This window comes from Oncorhynchus mykiss, chromosome 12 (genome assembly GCF_057628025.1).
Source record: "Oncorhynchus mykiss isolate SJ-2025 chromosome 12, ASM5762802v1, whole genome shotgun sequence".
Classification (NCBI taxonomy): Eukaryota; Metazoa; Chordata; class Actinopteri; order Salmoniformes; family Salmonidae; genus Oncorhynchus; species Oncorhynchus mykiss.
In genome coordinates this window covers 89,752,387-89,769,887 of record NC_143033.1, presented here as the reverse complement: position 1 = coordinate 89,769,887, position 17,501 = coordinate 89,752,387, and the positions used below count along the sequence as shown (strand labels likewise).

At 44.6% G+C, this 17,501-nt stretch overlaps 10 non-coding genes and 1 pseudogene across 10 annotated transcripts; 10 read left to right on the top strand and 1 right to left on the bottom strand.

The window, feature by feature from the left end:
* Positions 1-4,296: 4,296 nt before the first annotated feature.
* On the bottom strand, positions 4,297-4,378 carry trnal-uag (transfer RNA leucine (anticodon UAG)). Its single transcript has one exon. It is a non-coding gene; the product is annotated as a tRNA-Leu (tRNA).
* Positions 4,379-5,527: 1,149 nt separating this feature from the next.
* On the top strand, positions 5,528-5,646 carry LOC118937977 (5S ribosomal RNA). Its single transcript, XR_016485449.1, has one exon. It is a non-coding gene; the product is annotated as a 5S ribosomal RNA (ribosomal RNA).
* Positions 5,647-6,822: 1,176 nt separating this feature from the next.
* LOC118937971 (5S ribosomal RNA) lies at positions 6,823-6,941 on the top strand. Its single transcript, XR_005035378.1, has one exon. It is a non-coding gene; the product is annotated as a 5S ribosomal RNA (ribosomal RNA).
* A 1,167-nt stretch (positions 6,942-8,108) lies between these two features.
* LOC118937970 (5S ribosomal RNA) lies at positions 8,109-8,227 on the top strand. Its single transcript, XR_005035377.1, has one exon. It is a non-coding gene; the product is annotated as a 5S ribosomal RNA (ribosomal RNA).
* Positions 8,228-9,394: 1,167 nt separating this feature from the next.
* LOC118937969 (5S ribosomal RNA) lies at positions 9,395-9,513 on the top strand. Its single transcript, XR_005035376.1, has one exon. It is a non-coding gene; the product is annotated as a 5S ribosomal RNA (ribosomal RNA).
* A 1,168-nt stretch (positions 9,514-10,681) lies between these two features.
* Positions 10,682-10,790, top strand: LOC118937968 (5S ribosomal RNA; annotated as a pseudogene).
* A 1,168-nt stretch (positions 10,791-11,958) lies between these two features.
* LOC118937967 (5S ribosomal RNA) lies at positions 11,959-12,077 on the top strand. The gene has a single exon (XR_005035374.1). It is a non-coding gene; the product is annotated as a 5S ribosomal RNA (ribosomal RNA).
* Positions 12,078-13,245: 1,168 nt separating this feature from the next.
* Positions 13,246-13,364, top strand: LOC118937966 (5S ribosomal RNA). The gene has a single exon (XR_005035373.1). It is a non-coding gene; the product is annotated as a 5S ribosomal RNA (ribosomal RNA).
* A 1,169-nt stretch (positions 13,365-14,533) lies between these two features.
* Positions 14,534-14,652, top strand: LOC118937965 (5S ribosomal RNA). Its single transcript, XR_005035372.1, has one exon. It is a non-coding gene; the product is annotated as a 5S ribosomal RNA (ribosomal RNA).
* A 1,169-nt stretch (positions 14,653-15,821) lies between these two features.
* On the top strand, positions 15,822-15,940 carry LOC149979433 (5S ribosomal RNA). Its single transcript, XR_016485448.1, has one exon. It is a non-coding gene; the product is annotated as a 5S ribosomal RNA (ribosomal RNA).
* A 1,168-nt stretch (positions 15,941-17,108) lies between these two features.
* Positions 17,109-17,227, top strand: LOC149979432 (5S ribosomal RNA). Its single transcript, XR_016485447.1, has one exon. It is a non-coding gene; the product is annotated as a 5S ribosomal RNA (ribosomal RNA).
* The last annotated feature ends 274 nt before the right edge of the window (positions 17,228-17,501 follow it).

Here is a 17,501-nt window from a genome sequence, read left to right as displayed (position 1 = left end):
GAAAGTCATCAAATCTGATTTTTAGCCTAACCCTAACCTTAACCCGTACCGTGACCACACTGCTAACCCTAATGCATAAACCTAACCTTAAATTAAGACCAAAAATTGGTTTTACAAGTGGTGGAAAAATTACTCAATTGTCATACTTGAGTAAAAGTAAAGATACCTTAATAGAAAATGACTCAAGTAAAAGTGAAAGTCACCTAGTAAAATACTACTTGAGTAAACGTCTAAAAGGGTTTGGTTTTAAATATACTTAAGTATCAAAAGTAAAAGTACAATCCATTTCTAATTCCTTACATTAATTAAAGCAGATGGCACCATTTTCTTTTTTTCTTTTCTTTTTTTTTCTTTTCTTTTTTCTTTCACCTTTATTTAACCAGGTAGGCCAGTTGAGAACAAGTTCTCATTTACAACTGCGACCTGGCCAAGATAAATCAAAGCACTGCAACAGAAACATCAACGCCGAGTTACACATGGAATAAACAAGCGTACAGTCAATAACATAATAGAAAAAAAGAAGGTCTATATACAGTGTGTGCAAATGGATTGGGCGGGCTATTTACAGATGGACTATGTACAGCTGCAGCGATCGGTTAGCTGCTCAGATAGCTGAAATTTAAAGTTAGGGAGGGAAATGTAAGTCTCCAGCTTCAGCGATTTTTGCAATTCGTTCCAGTCACTGGCAGCAGAGAACTGGAAGGAAAGGCGGCCAAAGGAGGTGTTGGCTTTACGGATGACCAGCGAGATATACCTGCTGGAGCGCGTGCTACGGGTGGGTGTTGTTATCGTGATCAGTGAGCTGAGATAAGGCGGAGCTTTACCTACCATAGACTTATAGATGACCTGGAGCCAGCGGGTCTGGCGACGAATATGTAGCGAGGGCCAGCTGACTAGAGCATACAGGTCGCAGTGGTTGGTGGTATAAGGTGCTTTGGTAACAAAACGGATGGCACTGTGATAGACTACATCCAATTTGCTAATTAGTGTATTGGAAGCTATTTTGTAGATGACATCGCCGAAGTCGAGGATCGGTAGGATAGTCAGTTTTACTAGGGTAAGTTTGGCGGCGTGAGTGAAGGAGGCTTAGTTGCGAAATAGAAAGCCGATTCTAGATTTGGTTTTGGATTCGAGATGTTTGATATGAGTCTGGAAGGAGAGTTTACCGTCTAGCCAGACACCTAGGTATTTGTAGTTGTCCACGTATTCTAGGTCAGAACCGTCCAGAGTAGTGATGCTAGTCGGGCTGGCGGGTGGGTGTGGGCAGCAAACGGTTGAAAGCATGAATTTGGTTTTACTGGCATTTAAGAGAAGTTGGAGACCACGGAAGGAGTGTTGTATGGCATTGATGCTCGTTTGGAGGTTAGTTAAAACACAGTTTCCAAAGAAAGGCCAGATATATACAGAATGGTGTCGTCTGCGTAGAGATGGATCAGGGAATCACCCGCAACAAGAGCGACATCGTTGATATATACAGAGAAAAGAGTCAACCCGGGAATTGAACCCTGTGGTACCCCCATAGAGACTGCCAGAGGTCCGGACAACAGGCCCTCCGATTTGACACACTGAACTCTGTCTGAGAAGTAGTTGATGAACCAGGCGAGGCAGTCATTTGAGAAACCAAGGCTATTGAGTCTGCCGATAAGAATACAGTGATTGACAGAGTCGAAAGCTTTGGCCAGGTCGGTGGAGACAGCTGGACAGTACTGTCTTTTATCGATGGTGGTTATGATATCGTTTAGTACATTGAGCATGACTGAGGTGCACCCATGACCAGCTCGGAAACCGGATTGCACAGTGGAGAAGGTACGTTGGGATTTTAAATGGTCAGTGATCTGTTTATTAACTTGGCTTTCGAAGACTTTAGAAAGGCAGAGCGGGATGGATATAGGTCTATAACAGTTTAGGTCTAGAGTGTCACCCCCTTTGAAGAGGGGGATGACCGCTGCAGCTTTCCAATCTTTGGGGATCTCGGACGATACGACAGAGAGTTTGAACAGACTGGTAATAGGGGTTGCAACAATGGCAGTGGATAATTTTAGAAAGAGAGGGTCCAGATGGTCTAGCCCAGCTGATTTGCACGGGTCCAGGTTTTGCAGCTCTTTCAGAACATCTGCTATCTTTATTTGGGTGAAGGAGAAGCTGGGGAGGATTGGGCAAGTAGCTGCGAGGGGTGCGGAGCTGTTGGCCGGGGTAGCCAGGAGGAAAGCATGGCCAGCCGTAGAGAAATGCTTATTGAAATTTTTGATTATCATGGATTTATCAGTGGTGACCGTGTTACATAGCTGTAGTGCAGTGGGCAGCTGGGAGGAGGTGCTCTTATTCTCCATGGACTTTACAGTGTCCCAAAATGTTTGTAGTTAGAGCTACAGGATGCACATTTCTGTTTGAAAAAGCTAGCCTTTGCTTTCCTGACTGACTGTGTGTATTGGTTCCTGACTTCCCTGAACAGTTGCATATCGCGGGACTATTCGATGCTATTGCAGTCCGCCACAGGATGTTTTTTTGCTGATCAAGGGCAGTCAGGTCTGGAGTGAACCAAGGGCTATATCTGTTCTTAGTTCTACATTGTTTTGAATGGGGCATGCTTATTTAAGATGGTGAGGAAATTACTTTTAAAGAACTACCAGGCATCCTCGACTGACGGGATGAGGTCAATATCCTTCCAGGATACCCGGGCCAGGTCGATTAGAAAGGCCTGCTCGCAAAAGTGTTTTAGGGAGCGTTTGACAGTGATGAGGGGTGGTCGTTTTACAGCGGACCCATAGCGGATGCAGGCAATGAGGCAGTGATCGCTCAGATCCTGATTCAAAACAGCAGAGGTTTATTTGGAGGGCAAGTTGGTCAGGATAATATCTATGAGGGTGCACATGTTTACAGATTTAGGGTTGTTCCTGGTGGTTACCTTGATAATTTGTGTGAGATTGAGGGCATCTAGCTTAGATTGTAGGGCTACTGGGGTGTTAAGCATATCCCAGTTTAGGTCACCTAACAGAACGAACTCTGAAGACAGATGGGGGGCAATCAATTCACATATAGTGTCCAGGGCACAGCTGGGAGCTGAGGGGGGTCTATAACAGGTGGCAACAGTGAGAGACTTATTTCAGGAGAGATTCATTTTTTAAATTAGAAGCTCGAACTGTTTGGGCAAAGACCTGGAAAGTATGACAGAACTTTGCAAGCTATCTCTGCAGTAGATTACAACTCCTCCCGCTTTGGCAGTTCTATCTTGACGGAAAACGTTGTAGTTGGGTATGGAAATCTCAGAAATGTTGGTGGCCTTCCTCAGCCAGGATTCAGACACGGCAAGGACATCAGGGTTGGTGGAGTGTGCTAAAGCAGTGAGTAAAAAAAACTTAGGGAGGAGGCTTCTGATGTTGAGATGCATGAAACCAAATGACAGTGCCTGGGGACACGCAGGGCCTGGGTTAGCCTCCACATCACCCGAGGAACAGAGGAGGAGTAGGATGAGGGTACGGCTAAAGGCTAGCAAAACTGGTAGTCTAGTGCTTTGGGGACAGATTTCTGGGTGTGGTAGAATAGATTCAGGGAATAATGTGCAGAGAGGCGTATGGCGAGGTGCGGGTACAGTGGAGGTTATCCCAGGCACTGAGTGATGATAAGAGAGGTTGCATCTCTGGACACGCTGGTTATACTGGGTGTGGTCACTGCATGTGTGGGAGTTGGGACTCCTTTGTACAGTGGGACTAGGGGCTCCGCACTAAAGTAAAACAATTATTGACGGACAGCAAGGGGCACACTCCAACCTCAGACATAATTACAAACAAAGCATTTGTGTTTAGTGAGTCAGATCAGAGGCAGTAGAGATGAAGAGGGAAGTTCTCTTGATGTGTGTGATTTGGTCCATTTATGTCAAAATGTAACGAGTACTTTTGGGTGTCAGGGAAAATGTATGGAGTAAAAAGTACATTATTTTCTTTAGGAATGTAGTGAAGTAAAATTAAAAGTTCGCAAAAATATAAATAGTAAAGTAAAGTACAGATACCCCAAAAAACGACTTAAGGAGTATTTAAAGTATTTTTACTTTAGTACTTTACACCACTGCCTATATCAGGTGACATCACTCAGTTCTGCCTCCAGAAAAAGACTCGTTAACCTTTTTCAAATGCTAGACTGTATGTACTATGATACATGCACAACATGAGGGAGCAATTGCATAATCCACAAATCATACAGCAACACCATAAAAGGTTGCAGTTGAAATGACGTCAAGGTTAAGTAGTCTGTAATGTCCGTTTTGCATAGATTTTTCAAAATGAAAAAAAAGACAGTTTCTGGCAGCGGTGGGATTCGAACCCACGCCATCGAAATGACTGGAGCCTAAATCCAGCGCCTTAGACCACTCGGCCACGCTACCTCAACGAACACGAATACAATTTTATGGTATATAACATTAGAATTTTATACTTTTTCCAAATAAAAAAATAGATCGCTGAAAACAGCAGAAAAATATCAGTTGCTGAACGCTTCTTGCTCCAATAGTGTATTCTTGATCCATTTCGTGATGGAACAACTGTTATTTTATTTATTAATTTAGTCCATTAGGGCCCTGTAAAATCCCTTCAATGTTTTGCCTGACCCCCCCCCAAAAAAAATTCCCCCTCTCCTCCGTTTACATTTCCCGGTTTACCGTTTATCCCTGCTTCTCCAGGTTTGCGCTCTCAAAAGCACACCTTTTTAATCGAAATATAACACGATTGGATGTTCTATGTCCACGACAACATTTAAAACCCTAGCAGGAGACCACTTTTGAGGTCTTGGAAAAATTGAAGACATATCGATTTTGGGGTGTAGTTACCCTTTAAACGCAAGCGTGCGCCAGGAAGAGACCTTTGTTTGGTTAAGCGGTGTTGCTGTAGCGCTCATGTGATTGCGGAGTTTGCAAAACAAATGGCCACTGGATTGATGCAAATAATGATGATATAATTCTGCCAAGCTGGCATAGGCTACTTTGCAGTTAACATTTCATTGAGAAGGTTTTTGTGGGAAGCCTTTCCTTCTCTACCAGAAGAAGGTAATCATTAGCCTCAACGCTAACGGCTACACAAAGTGTAGACCTGCGCGCGCTCCGCACGCATGCGCACAGAAACTGGGCAGTCCTGTGCTGTTTCTGAAAGTTGCGTGGAAATACGAATCACTGATGCATTTTGTTGATGTCTAATGATTCTCTTGGGCAAATGAATGCATTTTCTAACAAGTTGAAAGGATTTAGTTGATTTCCTCCTTAGTTCAAAACATTTTTGAATATTGTTGAATTTCGGTTTAAAGTCTGGATTCCGTGATTCCGTATTATATAGGGCCCTAGTCCATGAAGTTGTCATAAGTGTGAACATAGGATATGTCCTCCCCCCCCCCCCCCCCCCCACAAGAGTGAAATATATGGGCTGGAAAGGAAATGTAAGCAAGGTTTGAGCTTTGTCAGTGTGTCACAACGTGGACATTTCTCTGTCTCCCGATGAATGAGCGGCACATTGACTTTATATAGTGTACCAAGAGGGTTCCCTTCGCTTACGGCCATACCAGCCTGAATACGCCCGATCTCGTCCGATCTCGGAAGCTAAGCAGGGTCGGGCCTGGTTAGTACTTGGATGGGAGACCGCCTGGGAATACCAGGTGCTGTAAGCTTTTTGCTCCAGTAGAGGGTACTCTTGTGTCATGCGTGGAGCAACTGCCTTTTATTTATCGCCCTAATAATGTTGTGTCTTTTTATTGGACTACATGCAGTTTATTAGTGCTGCCCTGCCCTGATCAAATCCAATCATGGACAGTGCGTTTCCCTCGAAATGTAGGCACTACATTCAGCATTTGTTTTTAGACTGTCAATGTCTGTCGTCCATTAGGGCCCTGTAAAATCCCTTCAATGTTTTGCCTGACCCCCCCCCCAAAAAAATTCCCCCTCTCCTCCGTTTACATTTCCCGGTTTACCGTTTATCCCTGCTTCTCCAGGTTTGCGCTCTCAAAAGCACACCTTTTTAATCGAAATATAACACGATTGGATGTTCTATGTCCACGACAACATTTAAAACCCTAGCAGGAGACCACTTTTGAGGTCTTGGAAAAATTGAAGACATATCGATTTTGGGGTGTAGTTACCCTTTAAACGCAAGCGTGCGCCAGGAAGAGACCTTTGTTTGGTTAAGCGGTGTTGCTGTAGCGCTCATGTGATTGCGGAGTTTGCAAAACAAATGGCCACTGGATTGATGCAAATAATGATGATATAATTCTGCCAAGCTGGCATAGGCTACTTTGCAGTTAACATTTCATTGAGAAGGTTTTTGTGGGAAGCCTTTCCTTCTCTACCAGAAGAAGGTAATCATTAGCCTCAACGCTAACGGCTACACAAAGTGTAGACCTGCGCGCGCTCCGCACGCATGCGCACAGAAACTGGGCAGTCCTGTGCTGTTTCTGAAAGTTGCGTGGAAATACGAATCACTGATGCATTTTGTTGATGTCTAATGATTCTCTTGGGCAAATGAATGCATTTTCTAACAAGTTGAAAGGATTTAGTTGATTTCCTCCTTAGTTCAAAACATTTTTGAATATTGTTGAATTTCGGTTTAAAGTCTGGATTCCGTGATTCCGTATTATATAGGGCCCTAGTCCATGAAGTTGTCATAAGTGTGAACATAGGATATGTCCTCCCCCCCCCCCCCCCCCCCACAAGAGTGAAATATATGGGCTGGAAAGGAAATGTAAGCAAGGTTTGAGCTTTGTCAGTGTGTCACAACGTGGACATTTCTCTGTCTCCCGATGAATGAGCGGCACATTGACTTTATATAGTGTACCAAGAGGGTTCCCTTCGCTTACGGCCATACCAGCCTGAATACGCCCGATCTCGTCCGATCTCGGAAGCTAAGCAGGGTCGGGCCTGGTTAGTACTTGGATGGGAGACCGCCTGGGAATACCAGGTGCTGTAAGCTTTTTGCTCCAGTAGAGGGTACTCTTGTGTCATGCGTGGAGCAACTGCCTTTTATTTATCGCCCTAATAATGTTGTGTCTTTTTATTGGACTACATGCAGTTTGTTAGTGCTGCCCTGCCCTGATCAAATCCAATCATGGACAGTGCGTTTCCCTCGAAATGTAGGCACTACATTCAGCATTTGTTTTTAGACTGTCAATGTCTGTCGTCCATTAGGGCCCTGTAAAATCCCTTCAATGTTTTGCCTGACCCCCCCCCCCAAAAAATTCCCCCTCTCCTCCGTTTACATTTCCCGGTTTACCGTTTATCCCTGCTTCTCCAGGTTTGCGCTCTCAAAAGCACACCTTTTTAATCGAAATATAACACGATTGGATGTTCTATGTCCACGACAACATTTAAAACCCTAGCAGGAGACCACTTTTGAGGTCTTGGAAAAATTGAAGACATATCGATTTTGGGGTGTAGTTACCCTTTAAACGCAAGCGTGCGCCAGGAAGAGACCTTTGTTTGGTTAAGCGGTGTTGCTGTAGCGCTCATGTGATTGCGGAGTTTGCAAAACAAATGGCCACTGGATTGATGCAAATAATGATGATATAATTCTGCCAAGCTGGCATAGGCTACTTTGCAGTTAACATTTCATTGAGAAGGTTTTTGTGGGAAGCCTTTCCTTCTCTACCAGAAGAAGGTAATCATTAGCCTCAACGCTAACGGCTACACAAAGTGTAGACCTGCGCGCGCTCCGCACGCATGCGCACAGAAACTGGGCAGTCCTGTGCTGTTTCTGAAAGTTGCGTGGAAATACGAATCACTGATGCATTTTGTTGATGTCTAATGATTCTCTTGGGCAAATGAATGCATTTTCTAACAAGTTGAAAGGATTTAGTTGATTTCCTCCTTAGTTCAAAACATTTTTGAATATTGTTGAATTTCGGTTTAAAGTCTGGATTCCGTGATTCCGTATTATATAGGGCCCTAGTCCATGAAGTTGTCATAAGTGTGAACATAGGATATGCCCTCTCCCCCCCCACAAGAGTGAAATATATGGGCTGGAAAGGAAATGTAAGCAAGGTTTGAGCTTTGTCAGTGTGTCACAACGTGGACATTTCTCTGTCTCCCGATGAATGAGCGGCACATTGACTTTATATAGTGTACCAAGAGGGTTCCCTTCGCTTACGGCCATACCAGCCTGAATACGCCCGATCTCGTCCGATCTCGGAAGCTAAGCAGGGTCGGGCCTGGTTAGTACTTGGATGGGAGACCGCCTGGGAATACCAGGTGCTGTAAGCTTTTTGCTCCAGTAGAGGGTACTCTTGTGTCATGCGTGGAGCAACTGCCTTTTATTTATCGCCCTAATAATGTTGTGTCTTTTTATTGGACTACATGCAGTTTGTTAGTGCTGCCCTGCCCTGATCAAATCCAATCATGGACAGTGCGTTTCCCTCGAAATGTAGGCACTACATTCAGCATTTGTTTTTAGACTGTCAATGTCTGTCGTCCATTAGGGCCCTGTAAAATCCCTTCAATGTTTTGCCTGACCCCCCCCCCAAAAAAATTCCCCCTCTCCTCCGTTTACATTTCCCGGTTTACCGTTTATCCCTGCTTCTCCAGGTTTGCGCTCTCAAAAGCACACCTTTTTAATCGAAATATAACACGATTGGATGTTCTATGTCCACGACAACATTTAAAACCCTAGCAGGAGACCACTTTTGAGGTCTTGGAAAAATTGAAGACATATCGATTTTGGGGTGTAGTTACCCTTTAAACGCAAGCGTGCGCCAGGAAGAGACCTTTGTTTGGTTAAGCGGTGTTGCTGTAGCGCTCATGTGATTGCGGAGTTTGCAAAACAAATGGCCACTGGATTGATGCAAATAATGATGATATAATTCTGCCAAGCTGGCATAGGCTACTTTGCAGTTAACATTTCATTGAGAAGGTTTTTGTGGGAAGCCTTTCCTTCTCTACCAGAAGAAGGTAATCATTAGCCTCAACGCTAACGGCTACACAAAGTGTAGACCTGCGCGCGCTCCGCACGCATGCGCACAGAAACTGGGCAGTCCTGTGCTGTTTCTGAAAGTTGCGTGGAAATACGAATCACTGATGCATTTTGTTGATGTCTAATGATTCTCTTGGGCAAATGAATGCATTTTCTAACAAGTTGAAAGGATTTAGTTGATTTCCTCCTTAGTTCAAAACATTTTTGAATATTGTTGAATTTCGGTTTAAAGTCTGGATTCCGTGATTCCGTATTATATAGGGCCCTAGTCCATGAAGTTGTCATAAGTGTGAACATAGGATATGCCCTCTCCCCCCCCACAAGAGTGAAATATATGGGCTGGAAAGGAAATGTAAGCAAGGTTTGAGCTTTGTCAGTGTGTCACAACGTGGACATTTCTCTGTCTCCCGATGAATGAGCGGCACATTGACTTTATATAGTGTACCAAGAGGGTTCCCTTCGCTTACGGCCATACCAGCCTGAATACGCCCGATCTCGTCCGATCTCGGAAGCTAAGCAGGGTCGGGCCTGGTTAGTACTTGGATGGGAGACCGCCTGGGAATACCAGGTGCTGTAAGCTTTTTGCTCCAGTAGAGGGTACTCTTGTGTCATGCGTGGAGCAACTGCCTTTTATTTATCGCCCTAATAATGTTGTGTCTTTTTATTGGACTACATGCAGTTTGTTAGTGCTGCCCTGCCCTGATCAAATCCAATCATGGACAGTGCGTTTCCCTCGAAATGTAGGCACTACATTCAGCATTTGTTTTTAGACTGTCAATGTCTGTCGTCCATTAGGGCCCTGTAAAATCCCTTCAATGTTTTGCCTGACCCCCCCCCCCAAAAAATTCCCCCTCTCCTCCGTTTACATTTCCCGGTTTACCGTTTATCCCTGCTTCTCCAGGTTTGCGCTCTCAAAAGCACACCTTTTTAATCGAAATATAACACGATTGGATGTTCTATGTCCACGACAACATTTAAAACCCTAGCAGGAGACCACTTTTGAGGTCTTGGAAAAATTGAAGACATATCGATTTTGGGGTGTAGTTACCCTTTAAACGCAAGCGTGCGCCAGGAAGAGACCTTTGTTTGGTTAAGCGGTGTTGCTGTAGCGCTCATGTGATTGCGGAGTTTGCAAAACAAATGGCCACTGGATTGATGCAAATAATGATGATATAATTCTGCCAAGCTGGCATAGGCTACTTTGCAGTTAACATTTCATTGAGAAGGTTTTTGTGGGAAGCCTTTCCTTCTCTACCAGAAGAAGGTAATCATTAGCCTCAACGCTAACGGCTACACAAAGTGTAGACCTGCGCGCGCTCCGCACGCATGCGCACAGAAACTGGGCAGTCCTGTGCTGTTTCTGAAAGTTGCGTGGAAATACGAATCACTGATGCATTTTGTTGATGTCTAATGATTCTCTTGGGCAAATGAATGCATTTTCTAACAAGTTGAAAGGATTTAGTTGATTTCCTCCTTAGTTCAAAACATTTTTGAATATTGTTGAATTTCGGTTTAAAGTCTGGATTCCGTGATTCCGTATTATATAGGGCCCTAGTCCATGAAGTTGTCATAAGTGTGAACATAGGATATGCCCTCTCCCCCCCCCACAAGAGTGAAATATATGGGCTGGAAAGGAAATGTAAGCAAGGTTTGAGCTTTGTCAGTGTGTCACAACGTGGACATTTCTCTGTCTCCCGATGAATGAGCGGCACATTGACTTTATATAGTGTACCAAGAGGGTTCCCTTCGCTTACGGCCATACCAGCCTGAATACGTCCGATCTCGGAAGCTAAGCAGGGTCGGGCCTGGTTAGTACTTGGATGGGAGACCGCCTGGGAATACCAGGTGCTGTAAGCTTTTTGCTCCAGTAGAGGGTACTCTTGTGTCATGCGTGGAGCAACTGCCTTTTATTTATCGCCCTAATAATGTTGTGTCTTTTTATTGGACTACATGCAGTTTGTTAGTGCTGCCCTGCCCTGATCAAATCCAATCATGGACAGTGCGTTTCCCTCGAAATGTAGGCACTACATTCAGCATTTGTTTTTAGACTGTCAATGTCTGTCGTCCATTAGGGCCCTGTAAAATCCCTTCAATGTTTTGCCTGACCCCCCCCCCAAAAAAATTCCCCCTCTCCTCCGTTTACATTTCCCGGTTTACCGTTTATCCCTGCTTCTCCAGGTTTGCGCTCTCAAAAGCACACCTTTTTAATCGAAATATAACACGATTGGATGTTCTATGTCCACGACAACATTTAAAACCCTAGCAGGAGACCACTTTTGAGGTCTTGGAAAAATTGAAGACATATCGATTTTGGGGTGTAGTTACCCTTTAAACGCAAGCGTGCGCCAGGAAGAGACCTTTGTTTGGTTAAGCGGTGTTGCTGTAGCGCTCATGTGATTGCGGAGTTTGCAAAACAAATGGCCACTGGATTGATGCAAATAATGATGATATAATTCTGCCAAGCTGGCATAGGCTACTTTGCAGTTAACATTTCATTGAGAAGGTTTTTGTGGGAAGCCTTTCCTTCTCTACCAGAAGAAGGTAATCATTAGCCTCAACGCTAACGGCTACACAAAGTGTAGACCTGCGCGCGCTCCGCACGCATGCGCACAGAAACTGGGCAGTCCTGTGCTGTTTCTGAAAGTTGCGTGGAAATACGAATCACTGATGCATTTTGTTGATGTCTAATGATTCTCTTGGGCAAATGAATGCATTTTCTAACAAGTTGAAAGGATTTAGTTGATTTCCTCCTTAGTTCAAAACATTTTTGAATATTGTTGAATTTCGGTTTAAAGTCTGGATTCCGTGATTCCGTATTATATAGGGCCCTAGTCCATGAAGTTGTCATAAGTGTGAACATAGGATATGCCCTCTCCCCCCCCCACAAGAGTGAAATATATGGGCTGGAAAGGAAATGTAAGCAAGGTTTGAGCTTTGTCAGTGTGTCACAACGTGGACATTTCTCTGTCTCCCGATGAATGAGCGGCACATTGACTTTATATAGTGTACCAAGAGGGTTCCCTTCGCTTACGGCCATACCAGCCTGAATACGCCCGATCTCGTCCGATCTCGGAAGCTAAGCAGGGTCGGGCCTGGTTAGTACTTGGATGGGAGACCGCCTGGGAATACCAGGTGCTGTAAGCTTTTTGCTCCAGTAGAGGGTACTCTTGTGTCATGCGTGGAGCAACTGCCTTTTATTTATCGCCCTAATAATGTTGTGTCTTTTTATTGGACTACATGCAGTTTGTTAGTGCTGCCCTGCCCTGATCAAATCCAATCATGGACAGTGCGTTTCCCTCGAAATGTAGGCACTACATTCAGCATTTGTTTTTAGACTGTCAATGTCTGTCGTCCATTAGGGCCCTGTAAAATCCCTTCAATGTTTTGCCTGACCCCCCCCCAAAAAAAATTCCCCCTCTCCTCCGTTTACATTTCCCGGTTTACCGTTTATCCCTGCTTCTCCAGGTTTGCGCTCTCAAAAGCACACCTTTTTAATCGAAATATAACACGATTGGATGTTCTATGTCCACGACAACATTTAAAACCCTAGCAGGAGACCACTTTTGAGGTCTTGGAAAAATTGAAGACATATCGATTTTGGGGTGTAGTTACCCTTTAAACGCAAGCGTGCGCCAGGAAGAGACCTTTGTTTGGTTAAGCGGTGTTGCTGTAGCGCTCATGTGATTGCGGAGTTTGCAAAACAAATGGCCACTGGATTGATGCAAATAATGATGATATAATTCTGCCAAGCTGGCATAGGCTACTTTGCAGTTAACATTTCATTGAGAAGGTTTTTGTGGGAAGCCTTTCCTTCTCTACCAGAAGAAGGTAATCATTAGCCTCAACGCTAACGGCTACACAAAGTGTAGACCTGCGCGCGCTCCGCACGCATGCGCACAGAAACTGGGCAGTCCTGTGCTGTTTCTGAAAGTTGCGTGGAAATACGAATCACTGATGCATTTTGTTGATGTCTAATGATTCTCTTGGGCAAATGAATGCATTTTCTAACAAGTTGAAAGGATTTAGTTGATTTCCTCCTTAGTTCAAAACATTTTTGAATATTGTTGAATTTCGGTTTAAAGTCTGGATTCCGTGATTCCGTATTATATAGGGCCCTAGTCCATGAAGTTGTCATAAGTGTGAACATAGGATATGCCCTCTCCCCCCCCCACAAGAGTGAAATATATGGGCTGGAAAGGAAATGTAAGCAAGGTTTGAGCTTTGTCAGTGTGTCACAACGTGGACATTTCTCTGTCTCCCGATGAATGAGCGGCACATTGACTTTATATAGTGTACCAAGAGGGTTCCCTTCGCTTACGGCCATACCAGCCTGAATACGCCCGATCTCGTCCGATCTCGGAAGCTAAGCAGGGTCGGGCCTGGTTAGTACTTGGATGGGAGACCGCCTGGGAATACCAGGTGCTGTAAGCTTTTTGCTCCAGTAGAGGGTACTCTTGTGTCATGCGTGGAGCAACTGCCTTTTATTTATCGCCCTAATAATGTTGTGTCTTTTTATTGGACTACATGCAGTTTGTTAGTGCTGCCCTGCCCTGATCAAATCCAATCATGGACAGTGCGTTTCCCTCGAAATGTAGGCACTACATTCAGCATTTGTTTTTAGACTGTCAATGTCTGTCGTCCATTAGGGCCCTGTAAAATCCCTTCAATGTTTTGCCTGACCCCCCCCCCCAAAAAAATTCCCCCTCTCCTCCGTTTACATTTCCCGGTTTACCGTTTATCCCTGCTTCTCCAGGTTTGCGCTCTCAAAAGCACACCTTTTTAATCGAAATATAACACGATTGGATGTTCTATGTCCACGACAACATTTAAAACCCTAGCAGGAGACCACTTTTGAGGTCTTGGAAAAATTGAAGACATATCGATTTTGGGGTGTAGTTACCCTTTAAACGCAAGCGTGCGCCAGGAAGAGACCTTTGTTTGGTTAAGCGGTGTTGCTGTAGCGCTCATGTGATTGCGGAGTTTGCAAAACAAATGGCCACTGGATTGATGCAAATAATGATGATATAATTCTGCCAAGCTGGCATAGGCTACTTTGCAGTTAACATTTCATTGAGAAGGTTTTTGTGGGAAGCCTTTCCTTCTCTACCAGAAGAAGGTAATCATTAGCCTCAACGCTAACGGCTACACAAAGTGTAGACCTGCGCGCGCTCCGCACGCATGCGCACAGAAACTGGGCAGTCCTGTGCTGTTTCTGAAAGTTGCGTGGAAATACGAATCACTGATGCATTTTGTTGATGTCTAATGATTCTCTTGGGCAAATGAATGCATTTTCTAACAAGTTGAAAGGATTTAGTTGATTTCCTCCTTAGTTCAAAACATTTTTGAATATTGTTGAATTTCGGTTTAAAGTCTGGATTCCGTGATTCCGTATTATATAGGGCCCTAGTCCATGAAGTTGTCATAAGTGTGAACATAGGATATGCCCTCTCCCCCCCCCACAAGAGTGAAATATATGGGCTGGAAAGGAAATGTAAGCAAGGTTTGAGCTTTGTCAGTGTGTCACAACGTGGACATTTCTCTGTCTCCCGATGAATGAGCGGCACATTGACTTTATATAGTGTACCAAGAGGGTTCCCTTCGCTTACGGCCATACCAGCCTGAATACGCCCGATCTCGTCCGATCTCGGAAGCTAAGCAGGGTCGGGCCTGGTTAGTACTTGGATGGGAGACCGCCTGGGAATACCAGGTGCTGTAAGCTTTTTGCTCCAGTAGAGGGTACTCTTGTGTCATGCGTGGAGCAACTGCCTTTTATTTATCGCCCTAATAATGTTGTGTCTTTTTATTGGACTACATGCAGTTTGTTAGTGCTGCCCTGCCCTGATCAAATCCAATCATGGACAGTGCGTTTCCCTCGAAATGTAGGCACTACATTCAGCATTTGTTTTTAGACTGTCAATGTCTGTCGTCCATTAGGGCCCTGTAAAATCCCTTCAATGTTTTGCCTGACCCCCCCCCCCAAAAAAATTCCCCCTCTCCTCCGTTTACATTTCCCGGTTTACCGTTTATCCCTGCTTCTCCAGGTTTGCGCTCTCAAAAGCACACCTTTTTAATCGAAATATAACACGATTGGATGTTCTATGTCCACGACAACATTTAAAACCCTAGCAGGAGACCACTTTTGAGGTCTTGGAAAAATTGAAGACATATCGATTTTGGGGTGTAGTTACCCTTTAAACGCAAGCGTGCGCCAGGAAGAGACCTTTGTTTGGTTAAGCGGTGTTGCTGTAGCGCTCATGTGATTGCGGAGTTTGCAAAACAAATGGCCACTGGATTGATGCAAATAATGATGATATAATTCTGCCAAGCTGGCATAGGCTACTTTGCAGTTAACATTTCATTGAGAAGGTTTTTGTGGGAAGCCTTTCCTTCTCTACCAGAAGAAGGTAATCATTAGCCTCAACGCTAACGGCTACACAAAGTGTAGACCTGCGCGCGCTCCGCACGCATGCGCACAGAAACTGGGCAGTCCTGTGCTGTTTCTGAAAGTTGCGTGGAAATACGAATCACTGATGCATTTTGTTGATGTCTAATGATTCTCTTGGGCAAATGAATGCATTTTCTAACAAGTTGAAAGGATTTAGTTGATTTCCTCCTTAGTTCAAAACATTTTTGAATATTGTTGAATTTCGGTTTAAAGTCTGGATTCCGTGATTCCGTATTATATAGGGCCCTAGTCCATGAAGTTGTCATAAGTGTGAACATAGGATATGCCCTCTCCCCCCCCCACAAGAGTGAAATATATGGGCTGGAAAGGAAATGTAAGCAAGGTTTGAGCTTTGTCAGTGTGTCACAACGTGGACATTTCTCTGTCTCCCGATGAATGAGCGGCACATTGACTTTATATAGTGTACCAAGAGGGTTCCCTTCGCTTACGGCCATACCAGCCTGAATACGCCCGATCTCGTCCGATCTCGGAAGCTAAGCAGGGTCGGGCCTGGTTAGTACTTGGATGGGAGACCGCCTGGGAATACCAGGTGCTGTAAGCTTTTTGCTCCAGTAGAGGGTACTCTTGTGTCATGCGTGGAGCAACTGCCTTTTATTTATCGCCCTAATAATGTTGTGTCTTTTTATTGGACTACATGCAGTTTGTTAGTGCTGCCCTGCCCTGATCAAATCCAATCATGGACAGTGCGTTTCCCTCGAAATGTAGGCACTACATTCAGCATTTGTTTTTAGACTGTCAATGTCTGTCGTCCATTAGGGCCCTGTAAAATCCCTTCAATGTTTTGCCTGACCCCCCCCCCCAAAAAATTCCCCCTCTCCTCCGTTTACATTTCCCGGTTTACCGTTTATCCCTGCTTCTCCAGGTTTGCGCTCTCAAAAGCACACCTTTTTAATCGAAATATAACACGATTGGATGTTCTATGTCCACGACAACATTTAAAACCCTAGCAGGAGACCACTTTTGAGGTCTTGGAAAAATTGAAGACATATCGATTTTGGGGTGTAGTTACCCTTTAAACGCAAGCGTGCGCCAGGAAGAGACCTTTGTTTGGTTAAGCGGTGTTGCTGTAGCGCTCATGTGATTGCGGAGTTTGCAAAACAAATGGCCACTGGATTGATGCAAATAATGATGATATAATTCTGCCAAGCTGGCATAGGCTACTTTGCAGTTAACATTTCATTGAGAAGGTTTTTGTGGGAAGCCTTTCCTTCTCTACCAGAAGAAGGTAATCATTAGCCTCAACGCTAACGGCTACACAAAGTGTAGACCTGCGCGCGCTCCGCACGCATGCGCACAGAAACTGGGCAGTCCTGTGCTGTTTCTGAAAGTTGCGTGGAAATACGAATCACTGATGCATTTTGTTGATGTCTAATGATTCTCTTGGGCAAATGAATGCATTTTCTAACAAGTTGAAAGGATTTAGTTGATTTCCTCCTTAGTTCAAAACATTTTTGAATATTGTTGAATTTCGGTTTAAAGTCTGGATTCCGTGATTCCGTATTATATAGGGCCCTAGTCCATGAAGTTGTCATAAGTGTGAACATAGGATATGCCCTCTCCCCCCCCCACAAGAGTGAAATATATGGGCTGGAAAGGAAATGTAAGCAAGGTTTGAGCTTTGTCAGTGTGTCACAACGTGGACATTTCTCTGTCTCCCGATGAATGAGCGGCACATTGACTTTATATAGTGTACCAAGAGGGTTCCCTTCGCTTACGGCCATACCAGCCTGAATACGCCCGATCTCGTCCGATCTCGGAAGCTAAGCAGGGTCGGGCCTGGTTAGTACTTGGATGGGAGACCGCCTGGGAATACCAGGTGCTGTAAGCTTTTTGCTCCAGTAGAGGGTACTCTTGTGTCATGCGTGGAGCAACTGCCTTTTATTTATCGCCCTAATAATGTTGTGTCTTTTTATTGGACTACATGCAGTTTGTTAGTGCTGCCCTGCCCTGATCAAATCCAATCATGGACAGTGCGTTTCCCTCGAAATGTAGGCACTACATTCAGCATTTGTTTTTAGACTGTCAATGTCTGTCGTCCATTAGGGCCCTGTAAAATCCCTTCAATGTTTTGCCTGACCCCCCCCCCCAAAAAATTCCCCCTC